This window comes from Triturus cristatus, chromosome 2_2 (assembly GCF_964204655.1).
Source record: "Triturus cristatus chromosome 2_2, aTriCri1.1, whole genome shotgun sequence".
In the NCBI taxonomy this organism is placed as follows: domain Eukaryota; kingdom Metazoa; phylum Chordata; class Amphibia; order Caudata; family Salamandridae; genus Triturus; species Triturus cristatus.
In genome coordinates, this window is record NC_140582.1 from 474,338,899 (window position 1) to 474,354,444 (window position 15,546).

Sequence of the window (15,546 nt, forward strand, 5' to 3'; positions counted from 1 at the left end):
TGTGCCCAGGCCTATCTTCTGTCCCAGTCTGACCCTGAACTGAGCTAACTTAACGCTCAGTGGTACTGGGAGCTAAATAGGTGGATGTTGGATGGGTCATCATAAAACCACAGAGCGTCAGGGAGAACTGCACAGTGATGCACGGGTAAAGCCCTGATGTGTAAAAGAGTTATTAATGCATGGTTTATAGGTCACCCAATATCCCCAAGATAACGTGTGTAATTGGAATCTTTCACCACAACGGCATCCCCTATTTTTAAGTCGAGCATTCGAGATCTCTTGTATATACTTTAGTATATACTTATATGTGTATATACTTTGTGAGTTCTGGAGATCAGCCCTAGTCTGGTGCTTACTTTCCCTCCATGTTAAAGAACAGCAGATGTTTCAGCACCCAGGCTAATGTGCTGCATAGCTGAATACAAATAAGGTCCCAAAGGCGAGACCGATTGCATTGCAAATGCTTGTTCAAATTACCTCCACTCTCTCTTGTGACACTTTTCATGTTCACTTTTAATGATACGTCTCAGATATTGGACTTCTTTTTGACAGTATTATAATTTACTCGGGGGCACTTTGTGTCCATTTTCAGCACAATGATTTAAAAATGCAATTGTAACTTGTTTACATGCTTCTTTTGTCTTTGACACCACAAGTAGGTTGTCAATGTACTGAACAAGAACCAAAGCACACAGTATTTGCTATGTCTTCAGATTGTCCTTCAGTATCTGGTTGAATATCGAGGGACTCTCAGTATACTCTTGCAGGACCCAGTACCATGCCAAAACTCTCTCTTGAAACATGAACGAGAACAGAAACTGTCTGTCTTCATGTAAAGGAATCAAAAAGAAAGCCTGACAAAGGTCCACGACAGTGAACCATTCTGCTTTGCACAGAATCTCGTATATTATGGTGGCTGGATTCGGTACCAAAGGACAACATGAGATTACAATTTCATAAATGTTTCTCAAATCTTACACTATTCTGTAATTTCCATTTGATTTCTGTAATCTCATAATCGGGATTTGGGAAAATTGTTTGTAAATGATGCAAGGTCTCCTCTGCTCAAAGGCACATGTACGTACCCTCCACCGGACATATCTTTGATTGAAAAAGCTGAAGTTCTTTCATCATCTGGAGGTCCCGGAGGTGGCTTTCCCTTAGCCTCAGCTGTTTCTGAATGACTCTTTTTCTTTTCATGTTTCTTTTCCCATTTATTTTCAAATTTGTTAATTTCGCTCCATTTACAAACCTTTTTCACCAATTCAACAATGTGTTATCGCTAGGCCTGGGCCAAAATTCCGTTCCGTTCGCGGAAATTGCGATATTTTGGCATTTTCGCGTTCCGCGGAATGCGCGAAAATGTCAAAATTTCCGCATTCCGCAGCTTAGCGATAATTTGTTTCTTGCTTGTGCTGTAAAATAATACATTCTCGCGTGCGCGCGGTCGCCTTACCTGAATCCCTGCGTTCTCCGACAAGTTTTCTTGACCCGTTCGCGTTCTCCACGAGATGTTGGATTTTGGTAGCCATTTTGCGCTGTCTCGTGAGAGTTCGCGGCCGCATTAACGTCATTTGTCACGCGATCACGTCATTTGTCGCGCGATCACGTCTTTCTTCTCGCGATCATGCACCGCGCGAGTATGAGAAGATTGAGATCTCGAACATGTCATTCTACATCGCGAGCCAGAGTATGAGGACGCGGGCACGTGTAATCGAACGCAAACAGGAGAAAGAGACCGCGAACACGTCATATCCAACGCGACAGGGACAAAGAAGAGAACGCGATCATATAGTTTTCGACACGCCGGCGGAAGTAATGTGAAGCTCGAGAACTCAACAACGTAAAATTTACAATTTGGAGAGGAATATCGGCTCTAGCAGCATGAAACCATCTGCAAATGCTGATTTTGGATAAAAAGAACTCCTTACATTGACATTTGGCTTTCCTTTTTTGTGCAAGGAGTCATTTTTTTAAAAGGTGGAGAGAGGGAGGAAGTGACACAGAATCTCCAACTTCCTGTTCCTGCCAGCAGGCTCCTCCCAGTGCTTTGTCCATCTCCTGCTTATTCTGCCTTTGGATTTGGAGCTGGAAAGATCACTGTTTTGTCTGCTGCATCATTGCAATGGGATTTCAGGATTTTTGGAATAGGATATTTTACAAGTAAGTGGTTATTGTGTTTGATTGTGGGCATTGCAGTTGTTGTAACTACAATTTATTTTTGATAATTAATTAATTATCATCATTCCTTTTTTTGTTTTTTTAATTTTGTGGGTTGTAGTAGTAGGCCCGAGCTAGCCATGGGCATGGCCTCATGGGTGTGTGTGCATGATGAAGCAACTGTTCCTTTTGTTTTTTGAATGTATTTCATTTTCAAGCACATTTAGGGCATGGATGGCATTGGATTGAGTTGGGGAAGTGTGTTTTTTGGGGTGGCCTTTGTGATGTTGTTGGGCCTGGCCATGTGGCTGGTGGCCATTTTGAGGCCTAGGCCTGCAAGCTTGCCTGGCCTTGTCTGCCAACAGACCTGCTTTCATCCACTAGGACCAGAGCAGGTAGCCACAGCTTTATTAATCTACTGTTTTCTGTGTGCTCTGTTGAATTTCGACTTCATTTAGGGCTTGGATGGCATTGGATTGAGTTGGGGAAGTGTGCTTTTTGGGGGTGGCCTTGCTGATGTTGTTGGGCCTGGCCATGTGGCTGGTGGCCATTTTGAGGCCTAGGCCTGCAAGCTTGCCTGGCCTTGTCTGCCAACAGGCCTGCTTTTTCATCCACTAGGATCAGAGCAGGTAGCCACAGCTTTATTGATCAAGTGTTTTCTATGTGATCTGTTGAATTTAGACATCATTTAGGGCATGGATGGCATTGGATTGAGTTGGGAAAGTGTGTTTTTTGGGGTGGCCTTTGTGATGTTGTTGGGCCTGGCCATGTGGCTGGTGGCCATTTTGAGGCCTAGGCCTGCAAGCTTGCCTGGCCTTGTCTGCCAACAGGCCTGCTTTTTCATCCACTAGGATCAGAGCAGGTAGCCACAGCTTTATTGATCAAGTGTTTTCTATGTGATCTGTTGAATTTAGACATCATTTAGGGCATGGATGGCATTGGATTGAGTTGGGGAAGTGTGTTTTTGGGGGTGGCCTTGCTGATGTTGTTGGGCCTGGCCATGTGGCTGGTGGCCATTTTGAGGCCTAGGCCTGCAAGCTTGCCTGGCCTTGTCTGCCAACAGGCCTGCTTTTTCATCCACTATGATCAGAGCAGGTAGCCACAGCTTTATTGATCAAGTGTTTTCTATGTGATCTGTTGAATTTAGACATCATTTAGGGCATGGATGGCATTGGATTGAGTTGGGGAAGTGTGTTTTTGGGGGTGGCCTTGCTGATGTTGTTGGGCCTGGCCATGTGGCTGGTGGCCATTTTGAGGCCTAGGCCTGCAAGCTTGCCTGGCCTTGTCTGCCAACAGGCCTGCTTTTTCATCCACTATGATCAGAGCAGGTAGCCACAGCTTTATTGATCAAGTGTTTTCTATGTGATCTGTTGAATTTAGACATCATTTAGGGCATGGATGGCATTGGATTGAGTTGGGGAAGTGTGTTTTTGGGGGTGGCCTTGCTGATGTTGTTGGGCCTGGCCATGTGGCTGGTGGCCATTTTGAGGCCTAGGCCTGCAAGCTTGCCTGGCCTTGTCTGCCAACAGGCCTGCTTTCATCCACTAGGACCAGAGCAGGTAGCCACAGCTTTATTAATCTACTGTTTTCTGTGTGCTCTGTTGAATTTCGACTTCATTTAGGGCTTGGATGGCATTGGATTGAGTTGGGGAAGTGTGTTTTTTGGGGTGGCCTTTGTGATGTTGTTGGGCCTGGCCATGTGGCTGGTGGCCATTTTGAGGCCTAGGCCTATAAGCTTGCCTGGCCTTGTCTGCCAACAGGCCTGCTTTTATCCACTAGGACCAGAGCAGGTAGCCACAGCTTTATTAATCTACTGTTTTCTGTGTGCTCTGTTGAATTTCGACTTCATTTAGGGCGTGGATGGCATTGGATTGAGTTGGGGAAGTCTGCTTTTTGGGGGTGGCCTTGCTGATGTTGTTGGGCCTGGCCATGTGGCTGGTGGCCATTTTGAGGCCTAGGACTGCAAGCTTGCCTGGCCTTGTCTGCCAACAGGCCTGCTTTCATCCACTAGGACCAGAGCAGGTAGCCACAGCTTTATTAATCTACTGTTTTCTATGTGCTCTGTTGAATTTCGACTTCATTTAGGGCTTGAATGGCATTGGATTGAGTTGGGGAAGTGTGCTTTTTGGGGGTGGGCTTGCTGATGTTGTTGGGCCTGGCCATGTGGCAGGTGGCCATTTTGAGGCCTAGGCCTGCAAGCTTGCCTGGCCTTGTCTGCCAACAGGCCTGCTTTTTCATCCACTAGGATCAGAGCAGGTAGCCACAGCTTTATTGATCAAGTGTTTTCTATGTGATCTGTTGAATTTAGACATCATTTAGGGCATGGATGGCATTGGATTGAGTTGGGGAAGTGTGTTTTTGGGGGTGGCCTTGCTGATGTTGTTGGGCCTGGCCATGTGGCTGGTGGCCATTTTGAGGCCTAGGCCTGCAAGCTTGCCTGGCCTTGTCTGCCAACAGGCTTGCTTTTTCATCCACTAGGATCAGAGCAGGTAGCCACAGCTTTATTGATCAAGTGTTTTCTATGTGATCTGTTGAAGTTAGACATCATTTAGGGAATGGATGGCATTGGATTGAGTTGGGGAAGTGTGCTTTTTGGGGGGTGGCCTTGCTGATGTTGGTTGTCTTAAAGACAATCCATGCTTTTTTATGTGTCTGGTCACTGGTGTGTTGGTGTGCAATGCATGCACCCTGCAGAGCTTTTTGGGGCCTGTGAATGTTCCTACATTTTGTTGCATTAAAAAGTCAGAGCAGTGTGCTTTAGCAGGCATCCTTTACCTGGCTTTTATAGGCCTTTTGTCAGCTCCTGGTGTTTCCCAGGCCCCCGGCTTCTTTGTGATTTGTGTGTGTCCATGTGGGTGGTGGCCTTTTTGGGTGTTTGGACTGTGAGTATTAGTGTCCTGCTTTTGCCATAGGCCTGCATGGTTTTCCTATTGGCTCTTTCGCTTACTGCTTCCATCCATCCACCCCCTTTGCCAGCAGCAACTCCATGGATGCTGAGATGCTCAAATAATGCAATGGTCCACCCCACTTCCATTAGATTTTTATTTTGTTGTTTATTATTAACTTTCATATCCTTCCTGAGAGTGTAGTGTGTGGCTGTACACAGTACTAGTAGTATAACATAGCTCTAGTTAAAAAAAATAGTCATAAATGGCTAGACTATCTTTTGTTTGCACTAGTACAGTACTAAGTAACTGAACCACAACAACAAATGCAACATTTCACTGATGTTTTTCTCCTGTCTTCTTTGCTTTTAGGTGCACAAAAGACATAGTAGGAGGTGTCATCGGCATCACCTGGCTACCTGTTGTACTGCCAGCCAGACAGAAGTCCTGCTGCGCATCACGCCCACGTGTGACCAGAACTTGTTGTGCATCTGCCTCCTGCCTGACATCTGAAGAAGATGGCCCCAAAGAAAGGTACCAGGTCCAGTACCAAGAAAGTTGCCGGTGAGAAGAAGGAACAGAAAAAGGAAGTGCCATTAACCACGACTGGTGGTGTGCCGGCCAATGTTTTTTTTGGCACCAAAGCATTGTCCGGGAACCAAGCTGGGAGCAGCACAGCGGTCCAAACCCACCAACCTAGGCCCAAGGGCTTTAGTGTCGCAGAGGTAGCCAGTCTACTAACGAGCAGCGATGTTCAAAAAATGTCATTACCGCAAAGTAGTACACAATCAAGTTCAACGCAGGCGCAAACTCAGCAGATCAGTGTCAAGCCGCCGCAACAAGAACAGCAGCAGCCGCCGCAACCAGAACAGCAGCAGCCGCCGCAACCAGAACAGCAGCAGCCGCCGCAACCAGAACAGCAGCAGCCGCCGCAGCAGCCCACCATAGTAGTTGTTGCTCCTGACGTAGGGGCATTTCAGGAAATCGAGCTTCCTGCAGACAAAGTGGAGCGAAGTCAAACCACTGTTTCAGAAGATCAATTGTCTTCCAGACCACCAGCAAGGAAAAGGAGGCTTAGTCCATCATCTTCTTCTTCAAGCCCCGCTTCTGATGATCGTGATGACACTTGGGTCCCACCAGCTCGGTCTGAGAGTGATGTACGCCACAAGACATTGCTTCTGAAAAGGAAGGTCCCAGAAAAACTTAGAGTTATGGAGGTAGATGTAGAAGACGGGGGTGATGATGTTGATGAAGACGAGCCAGTCATCACGCACATTACTCCCGCCCCAAAGGGATTGGAGACTGACATTCTCACCCTATCCAGAAAGGCTGCTACTGAGCGGGATGTAGCACGGATCTCACCAACACAGGTTACACCACCACTACCTCCAGCTACCATATTTTCCAAGGCCCGGCAGGGACCTACATCCAGCTCAACCATCTCAGTAGGTAGTGGTAGTAAAAGTCACAATGTAGGTGGACAGGGTCACATATTTTCAAGCACCCCCTCAAGTTCATCTGGTGTTGAAAGTGGCACATCCAGCAGTGCCAGAAAGTTCTCCTCCCCAGTTTGGGACTTCTTTTCTGTTAGCGCCAAGGAGGAGAACGTTGCTATATGCTCAATTTGTCGGCAAGGTGTTCAGCGTGGTAAGCTTGGTACAAACTATGGTACCGGAGGACAAGCAAGTCATCTAAAAATACACCACACTATCGTGTGGTAGGATCACCTACTTAAGTTAAAAGAAAGTAGAAAAACTCAACCCATTGAAGTTGGTCAGGAATCAGGGAGCGATATTATTGTGGTGGCAGGTGAAGAACAGGGAGGCATTTCTAGCCCTGTCCCCAGTACTGCAGTGGTAACGCCCACATCCTCCTCAGTAACATCAGAGTGGCACCGCAGTAAAAGCCATACTCAGAGTCAAGCTGAGACACCAAGGCGACCGGCGACTACCTCAATGAGACAATCTGTGTCGTTGAGCCTTAGTGGGTTAATGAAAACAGCACCACTAAGGAAAGTAAGCCAGCCTAGCATTGACAGCATGTTTAGGTTGGAGGGGCAGTGTAGTGATCAAGTCCACTCAGTTGAGATGATTTAAAGAGGTTTATTAGAAGATGGTACAAGATCACAGGAAGATTAGAACAGGACCAGATCAGGATCAGTTCAGGTCCAGAGGGAGACCCCACCAGGAGCAGCCAGCAGGCAGCTCAGCCCAGTCAACTGTCCCTTCTCTGACAGACTCCCCAACATTCTGACAGCATCATCACATTAACATTCCACTTGTAGTAGAATAGCATTGGATTAACATTAGCAGGATATAACATATCCCCCTTTCTTATACGGGGAAACAAAAAGCTAGAAACAGAAGAGAAGAACCTGAGAAAGTGAAAACAAAATGATTATACAAAAGCAAAAAGAACAACAATAAAAGAACATCCATCAAAAGAAGAGCAGTGTGAGAACAACCATAGAAAGAAGAGCAGAAAGGAAATCAAACATAGAAACCATCCTCCCTTAGTACACAATAGCGAAGAAGCCTCAACGTAAGAGAAAAGGATAAAAGAAAGCACAAAAGACTCCCCCAAAACGCACCCACTGGCCAGAACAGGAATGAAATGGGGCTGAAAATGGAAAACAAACAGAACACAGGGCTACAGGCTGCGACAAACGCAGAGGAAGAAAACACGACAGAAAAGCAAGGAAAAGACGAGAGTCCACAAGAGACACAAAAAGAAGAAAGAAACAAGGAAGATGAGGAAAAATAAGGGTGATTCCCCATCTAAACACCATTATCATAAGGCAATGACAAAATTGTAATGCAAAGATAACAGTGCAAAAATAGCAATAAAAATAGAATATCAACAGAACATACTTAGCAATGAAAGCACGAAAAGCACTCAAATAGGGTATAAACCTAAGCTAAATATGTGAACTAGAATGCATGGGTGAGAACCCATGACTAATCTCTTGGGATAGAGATGAGTTGTGCACAAAACTGGGAATGCTCCCCATACACATATAAGTGTAAGGACAAACTTTGTGTGGAAAAACCACACCGTGCACTGTAGTAATGTAACTGTGTTAAAACAGCACATATGAGTAGGTACTCATGACATATTCCTAACAACGAAAGGAATATTTGGGTAAAAACCCATGGTAAGGCAAAAGGACTGTAACCTTTGCATGAATTCCCTGTAAAAGGGTAGAACTGACAGTGTTTGGGTCGGAACCCGCACTAATGCAATAGGACTGTAACCTTTGCATGGGTCATCTGTGAGAGGGAAACAGAATAGTGCACATGTGAAAATTGTATAAACGTACACAAACAGATGGGACTAAGGCCCATAATGTACACCCTGTGTAGGGTAAACTAGACCGTGAATGTATGGGTGGAAACCCATGACTTACCTCTTGGGAAAGAGAAGCATAAAACCGTTGCACAATTGCCCTGAGCGTAACAAAAGAACCTAGATTGAAAAGGAAGTCGCTGTGAAGCTGGGACTAACACCCAAAGGGGTGTACAATAAAACACCACCCTTAGGACAAACACTCAAAGGGTCAAGAAATGTGCTCTGTGTGAATGGGACTCGTACCCATCCGCACGCCCATTCCCAATTGAAGGGAGTAGAGCTTGAATGCCAGCCACTAGAAAACTAAGACATCCCTAATGAAAGAGAACAGAAGATGTGGCATGCCTGCACAATATCATATACACCCTTGCGTAAGGGAAGCAGAACAAGAAAAATGCGTAACTGCAAAGATACAAATTGGGGAAAACATGCCACCATACATGAAATGTATTCATAAAGAATGTGCTACACAAGAGAGACAATTACACATTTTGCCATGACTGTGACATTTTACCTAAATCAAGGAATTCTGCAAACTAGCAGCGAAATTGAATAATATGCAAAAATAGGTAAAATTAAAAACCAGGCACCCAACAAAATTTGTAATAACGAGTGGCATAAACTTGCAAAAAAATACTTCAGATGTACGCGTCACCGCAGAATAGTTGGTGTGATGACACGCTCAGTCTAGGTCTTTTTGCTTGAAAAGACTAAATCCTGTCATCGAAAGTAATGGATACCAGGGCTTGCACAAAGTACTTTCCAGCATGTCTAATTGAAGATGGAACGAAAGAGATAGTTTTGAACTCACCACACAACCTGGAAACCAAATACCATGTCAATGTCCTGGGCAGCTGATACACGCGCCCGATGTCCTGCTCGACGTACATGACGCTGAATCAGATGTGATGAAAAGCCATGTGATGAAGAACCAGTCCGGTGCAGTTGGCATTGGGACACGCTGCATTTCTCCCTGCATATTTCCATAATGACGAGCTTGTCTCCTCACACAAGAAAATTGAGAGCCAGGACGTTTGTGTGCCATAAAATTTAAATAAACTTTATAGACAAAGTTTGGCAAAGTAGCAACAAACTCCGGTGGTGCCTGCATGCACTTCCGCTACAATTGCGCTAAGCCTCGTAGAGACTAGATTACTGCCAAACAAAAGATGGCGGCACACACAGTGATGCCGTGCCGGGTGGCTCACGGCGCGCTCCTGCTGCCAACACGACTGTCGAGAAGAAGCGAACTCTCAGGACGTCATGAAGAGATCTTGAACAACTGCGCGTGACAAAGACAAGGTAAGCCGCTCGAGCCGCATTTGAATTTTGAATCACCTCACAACAAACATATTTCCCTCGCAGCAAACAACCATTGGTAGAAACAAAGATGAAAACGCTCTTCTCTCCGTGTATGTTCCCATACTTGCCACATGTAAAAAAAAACGGTGAAAACACCAAAGAGCCAAGTAATTGAAAATTAAAACAGCACTCATGGGAACATGCCTATGCAGCGCTGGCAGGAAAAAGCGTTAATAATGTCACTCATCCAATTCCACAGAAAGACAAAATCTTGCATCTTAACACAGTCATGGATGATCCTTACTGACAACACCGGAGGCAAAAACTGAAATAGCCACTGGTTACCTTAGTTAATGAGGCACTGTTGCAGCGTGGCTTTGTAAACAATGGTTGAGAAATAATTTCTTCTGGCACATGTAGACCGCTTTGATGATGAAATACAGCATGCTTGGAGAAGAGTTGTTTTTGTTGAAAAACAGGACAGCAAACAGAGCTTTTGAGACTGGAACCGGCACTTGTGATGCTGTGGGAACAGCAAGCAGAGGCAGGGGCTGCTTATAGACTTGAACTGACACTTAGCATTGAGGGCGACCAATGGGAGGTCACTGGTGGGGTCAAGAGTGTGAGTTGAGAGCGGTGCCAGCTTGAGTTGATTGAAGATTGATGAGGTGGAAGTAGCAGGTTCTTTAAGTTCAAATCGTCGCCAAAATTCTGTAGTGATCAAGTCCACTCAGTTGAGATGATTTAAGGAGGTTTATTAGAAGATGGTACAATATCACAGGAAGATTAGAACAGGAACAGATCAGGATCTGTTCAGGTCCAGAGGGAGACCCCACCAGGAGCAGCCAGCAGGCAGCTCAGCCCAGTCAACTGTACCTTCTCTGACAGACTCCCCAACATTCTGACAGCATCATCACATTAACATTCCACTTGTAGTAGAATAGCATTGGATTAACATTAGCAGGATATAACAGGCAGTTCCAACGCAACCACCCAACGGCACGATTGTACAATGCGAAGCTGGCTAAAATGTTAGCGCTGGACCTTCTTCCTTTTTCATTTGTGGAAGGGGTGGGTTTCCTTGAATTTGTGTCTGCCATCTGCCCTAAATGGAAGGTTCCCAGCCGGTCCTATTTTGCACGAATTGCTGTTCCGGCACTACATCATGATGTGCTGAAATTGGTTGGTCAAGGTTTGCAGCAGAGTGCTGTGCACAATATCCACCTGACAACAGACATGTGGAGCAGTTGCCAAGCCACAGATTACATGTGCATCACTGCACACTGGATCTCTTTTGTGGGGGTAAGAGATCAACTATCTGCACGAGGTGTTGTTGACACAGCTGCGATTTTTGAAGGTACTCGGAAACATGCAACTGTAGCCATGTTCGCCATGGTGAAATCTCATACGGCTGAAAACATTTTAGAAGAGTTTCGCACCAAGGTTTTGGAATGGCTGCGGCCCAGAGGGCTTGGTATTGGTTTTGTTGCCACAGACAATGGCAGTAATGTACTTAAGGCCATGGAACTTGGTTCTTATTTCAGGGTTCCATGTTTGGCACACTGCATAAACATTATAGTGCAAGACTTTCTGAAAAAAGAACCCATAGTCAGCAATTTACTGGCCATCTGCCGAAGAATATGCACTCATTTCAGCCATACTTTTAAAGCTCGGAAGCAGCTGAGGATCATCCAACGTGAATTTAGGATGCCAGTCAAGGCACTCCTCCAGGAGGTGGCAACACGTTGGAACTCAACGTATTACATGCTTTATCGTCTGTACGAACAGCACAGGTCACTCCATGAATATGTCTGGTACAGAAGCAGTGATGCTAGTGTTAAAGGCATGACCCTTCAGAGGGAGCAATGGACCCTAATTAAATGCCTGACTGAGATGCTGTCTCCTTTTGAGGTCTTCACACGTGAAGTCAGCAAGGAGGACTGTACAATGGGCCAAGCTATCCCATTGTTGCAAATGCTAGAGCATGAGCTGAGTAATGTGTCTGAATCCTACAAAGGTGTAGAGGACAGAAGGCAAGCCCATGACTTGGTGGAGAGCTTATCCAGGCGCTTAACTGAAAATGTAAGGATACAAAATAAAATTTTGTCACAAAAACATTACATTTGTGCCACAATTCTGGATCCACGTGCAAAATTAGGACTAGTGAAGACATTCCTTGCTTTTTCCGACAATGATGTTGCCCGCTACAAAAGTTGTATAGCTGAAGCAGCCATTAAGTTTGAAAAGGAAGGGCTGCTAATTAAAAGCCCGCCACATCAACCCACAACAAGTACTGATACTGAAGCAGGCCATGCAGAATCAAGTGCAACTTCGTCGGCTGAGGGCAGTGCGGTTGGCTCACAATCACAACACTCACCATCACTATCGACTACAGAAACAAAAACTGGATCATTAGGCCGAGTACAATCATTATCATTACAGGATTGGTATGTAAAGATGGGCTATTGTAAGCACAGTGCTGATGCACAGAAAAAACAGCACAAAAGCTTACCATCAGCAACCCTGAACATTGAGCGGATGGTCCAGGCCTATCTGGACGACCCAACAGAGGTGTACGTTGATCAAAACCCATTGTAGTATTGGTATAGGAAAAGGTCTGAATGGCCACAACTCAGCAGGCAGGCGATAAGCTATCTGGCTTGCCCTGTCGCAAGTGTCTCTTCCGAACGTGTTTTCAGTGCTGCTGGTTCCATTGTAACATTGAGAAGGACCAGTCTATCTCCAAAAAACATGGAGAGGTTAACAATGATCAAAATGAATCAGCACTTCATACCACCGAATTACACAATACATGAATCAACAGAGGAAGATGAGGACAGCGGCTCAGGTGACGGAAGTATTGTGTCAGATGATTACCTACTCCTGGAAGAACCCCCAGAGTTTGAGGACGAGCTATACTTCCCTGACAATTAGGCTCGCACTTACTGTCTTCCTCCCTTTTTTCCCCCTTTGTTTATGTGTCTGTCGTTCCGGTTATAAACTTGTGAATCGCAACAAATCCATTATCACCGTCTTCTACTCTTCTAATTTAATATACAAGTTTCAGGTGTCTGCCATTTGACAGTACAGTCCTCCGAATCCAGCTCCTCCGCTCGATCATACTGAATCTCCTGCTCCATTCCATTTCCCTCATGAATGATGATTGGATGATGGTAACAACAAATTCAAACTTTCCTCGTCCTTCCAAAACAAGTGGACCAGGAATCAGATGACTACTATAGCTATCCTCCTTTCAGAGCCGAGAGAGACTGGCCATTAACTGAAAATAAGATGGAACAGGTAATGATTGATGCCATGCATTGGACGCAGAGTCGCAGACTGAATGATTTAGATTTTGTTGTGTTTGTTGTGCATGAATTTATGTAATTGTGCACTGCCACTAATCAACTTCCTATAGAACACACTATTTTTCCCCTACTTGCAAATAAGAAATTTGTACTTCTCCTGCAGCTTGGTGATGCATTGCTTTTAATTCAATACAGGAAGGGGACTCACTCAATCTGCGCAATGCGTATGACTGTGACACAACAGCACCGTCCATGATGATGATGGCGAAATAGACGGCCCGTTAACAAGATGAGATGGAACAGGTAATGATTGATGCCATGCATTGGCCGCAGAGTCGCAGACTCAATGATGTAGATTTTGTTGTGTTTGTTGCGCATGAATTTATGTAATTGTGCACTGCCACTAATCAACTTTACAGAACACACTAAACTTAACTCAAGGTTAATTCAATTTTCCCCTTCTTGCAAATAAGAAATGTGTACTTCTGCTGCATCTTGGTGACACATTGCTTTTAATTCAATACAGGAAGGGGACTCACTCAATCTGTGCAATGCAAATGACTGTGACACAACAGCACCGTCCATCATGATGATGGCGAAAGAGATGGCCCGTTAACTTAAGATGAGAAGGAACAGGTAATGAATGATGACAATTAATGGCATGCATTGGACACCTGACTCTGAGCTATTGGTCTTTGTGTTTGCGTTGTTTGTTTGTTGTGCACAAAGTGATGTCAAAGTGTACTAGTAGTAATCTATCTTTCTGTACAGAATGACTCAAGTCATTAATATTTATATTTCTACTCTTGTTGTGTCATAAAAATTATACTTATACTGCAGGCCGATCTTCAGTCAGTAAAAGTATCAGAGATGATGATGAAGTCAGGAGGAGGATGTTTCAGGAGTGGCATAAAACGGAAAAGCCTAAAGGTAAACACGTCAACAACAACCACAGCAGACCCAAATGTCTGTGTAGAAGTTGAATAGAGTGTAGCGGTGGGATGACTGCAGTGCATTGATTTTACTAACTTAAACTGTAAAATGCTATATTTGGAATGGATAATGTGCTTTGCGTTTGTCCAACTCTTTGAGAGAAAAAAAAAGGACTCTAAAGTGTTAACGTAGGATGTGCTAATGGTAAGCACTGTGGGCCTGATCTCTCCTGTTACTGTTGAAGGTCAATGCTGGAAACAGACTAGAGTAGAGATGATGCACATGCATACATGCCACCTCGGAAAGTGTTCTTGTTGCACTACACCATCACTTGTGCATTTGTTTTCACTTGATTTCTCAATATCCCCTTTGGTTTTCAATCTAAAATTACAGTCCGGGCCTTGGCCAAAACTTTGTAAAACATTACAATGCATATTAATTACCTTACCAATCATTCACCTTTTTTTCCAGCCGGGCAGTGGCGAGTGGCGAGGCGACACACCCAAGATTGATGGACGAGAGGAGCAAGAGGAATGCCGAGATGCAAAAATCCAGTCCACATTTTTGACCAGGATAAGACAGTAACAGTATCCACTTTTAACTTCTTTTAAATAATTTGATTAATATCTTGTATACAATCTTTACAGCAGTGTGTTCTTGGAGTTGTCATTATCAATCATCATTAGGTTTGCTCTGTGTTTACGATTCTTCACTACCAATATTTAAAATTTCTATTTGCTATCTGTTAAAGTATTAAGGCCGGAACAGAACAAGAAATAGAAGTGTATGTAATCCGGGTCTCTCATCATCATGCATGCATTGCCTTTTTCTCCCTTAACATATGGATATGGTAGTCTTCAATGATTGTCGCTTGTTTGTCTATGTATGCATACTGTTTTTCTATGTCAAACCTTTCCCAAAATCCCCCTTCCCATCCATTCAACAAACCCTAACCCTCTTCCCCCGGGCTGTGTGACTTATTGTCGAGGTGTAACTAAATTAAATTTACACCAATACTTAATCACACACTTGCTGGGGCGGATGTGGTGAAAGCAACACTACTTCAATTTCAATGCAGAGCGATGATCTTCTTCTGCTTGCCCACCCATGAGTAGGATATTTCAGAGGTTATTTTATTTAACAAAGGAACATATACCTCAGCATGAATTGCCGGCATTGATTGGATTTGTTTGTTGTCATTCCTCATATACAGCACTAACTGTTAGACTGTAGGCATAGTCAAGTGACTCGAGTCGACACAACTATAGTTTGTAACTCTGTCTAGTAGGCTATCCTCATAACCACCATTCAGGTTTTTTGTCAAATATTTGAGCATATAATTGTTGCTCGGTAAGTTCTGTAATGTACTTCATTCAACTACTCCTCTAACAGTCTCTCAAAGGCGATTGACTGTCTCCTTTTCTTTTTTTGGAAATGCTGCCACCCTGCCCATGTCTACTACTACTACTATACTACCACCACCACCACCCCAATCATGGCATGTATGAAAAAGGAAACCATCTTCACCATGCAGCCAGTGCTGTGCCACAGTTGGACATAAACATCAAGCACCGGTAAGAGAGAAGTTTGGGGGAGGCAGAATTAATAAT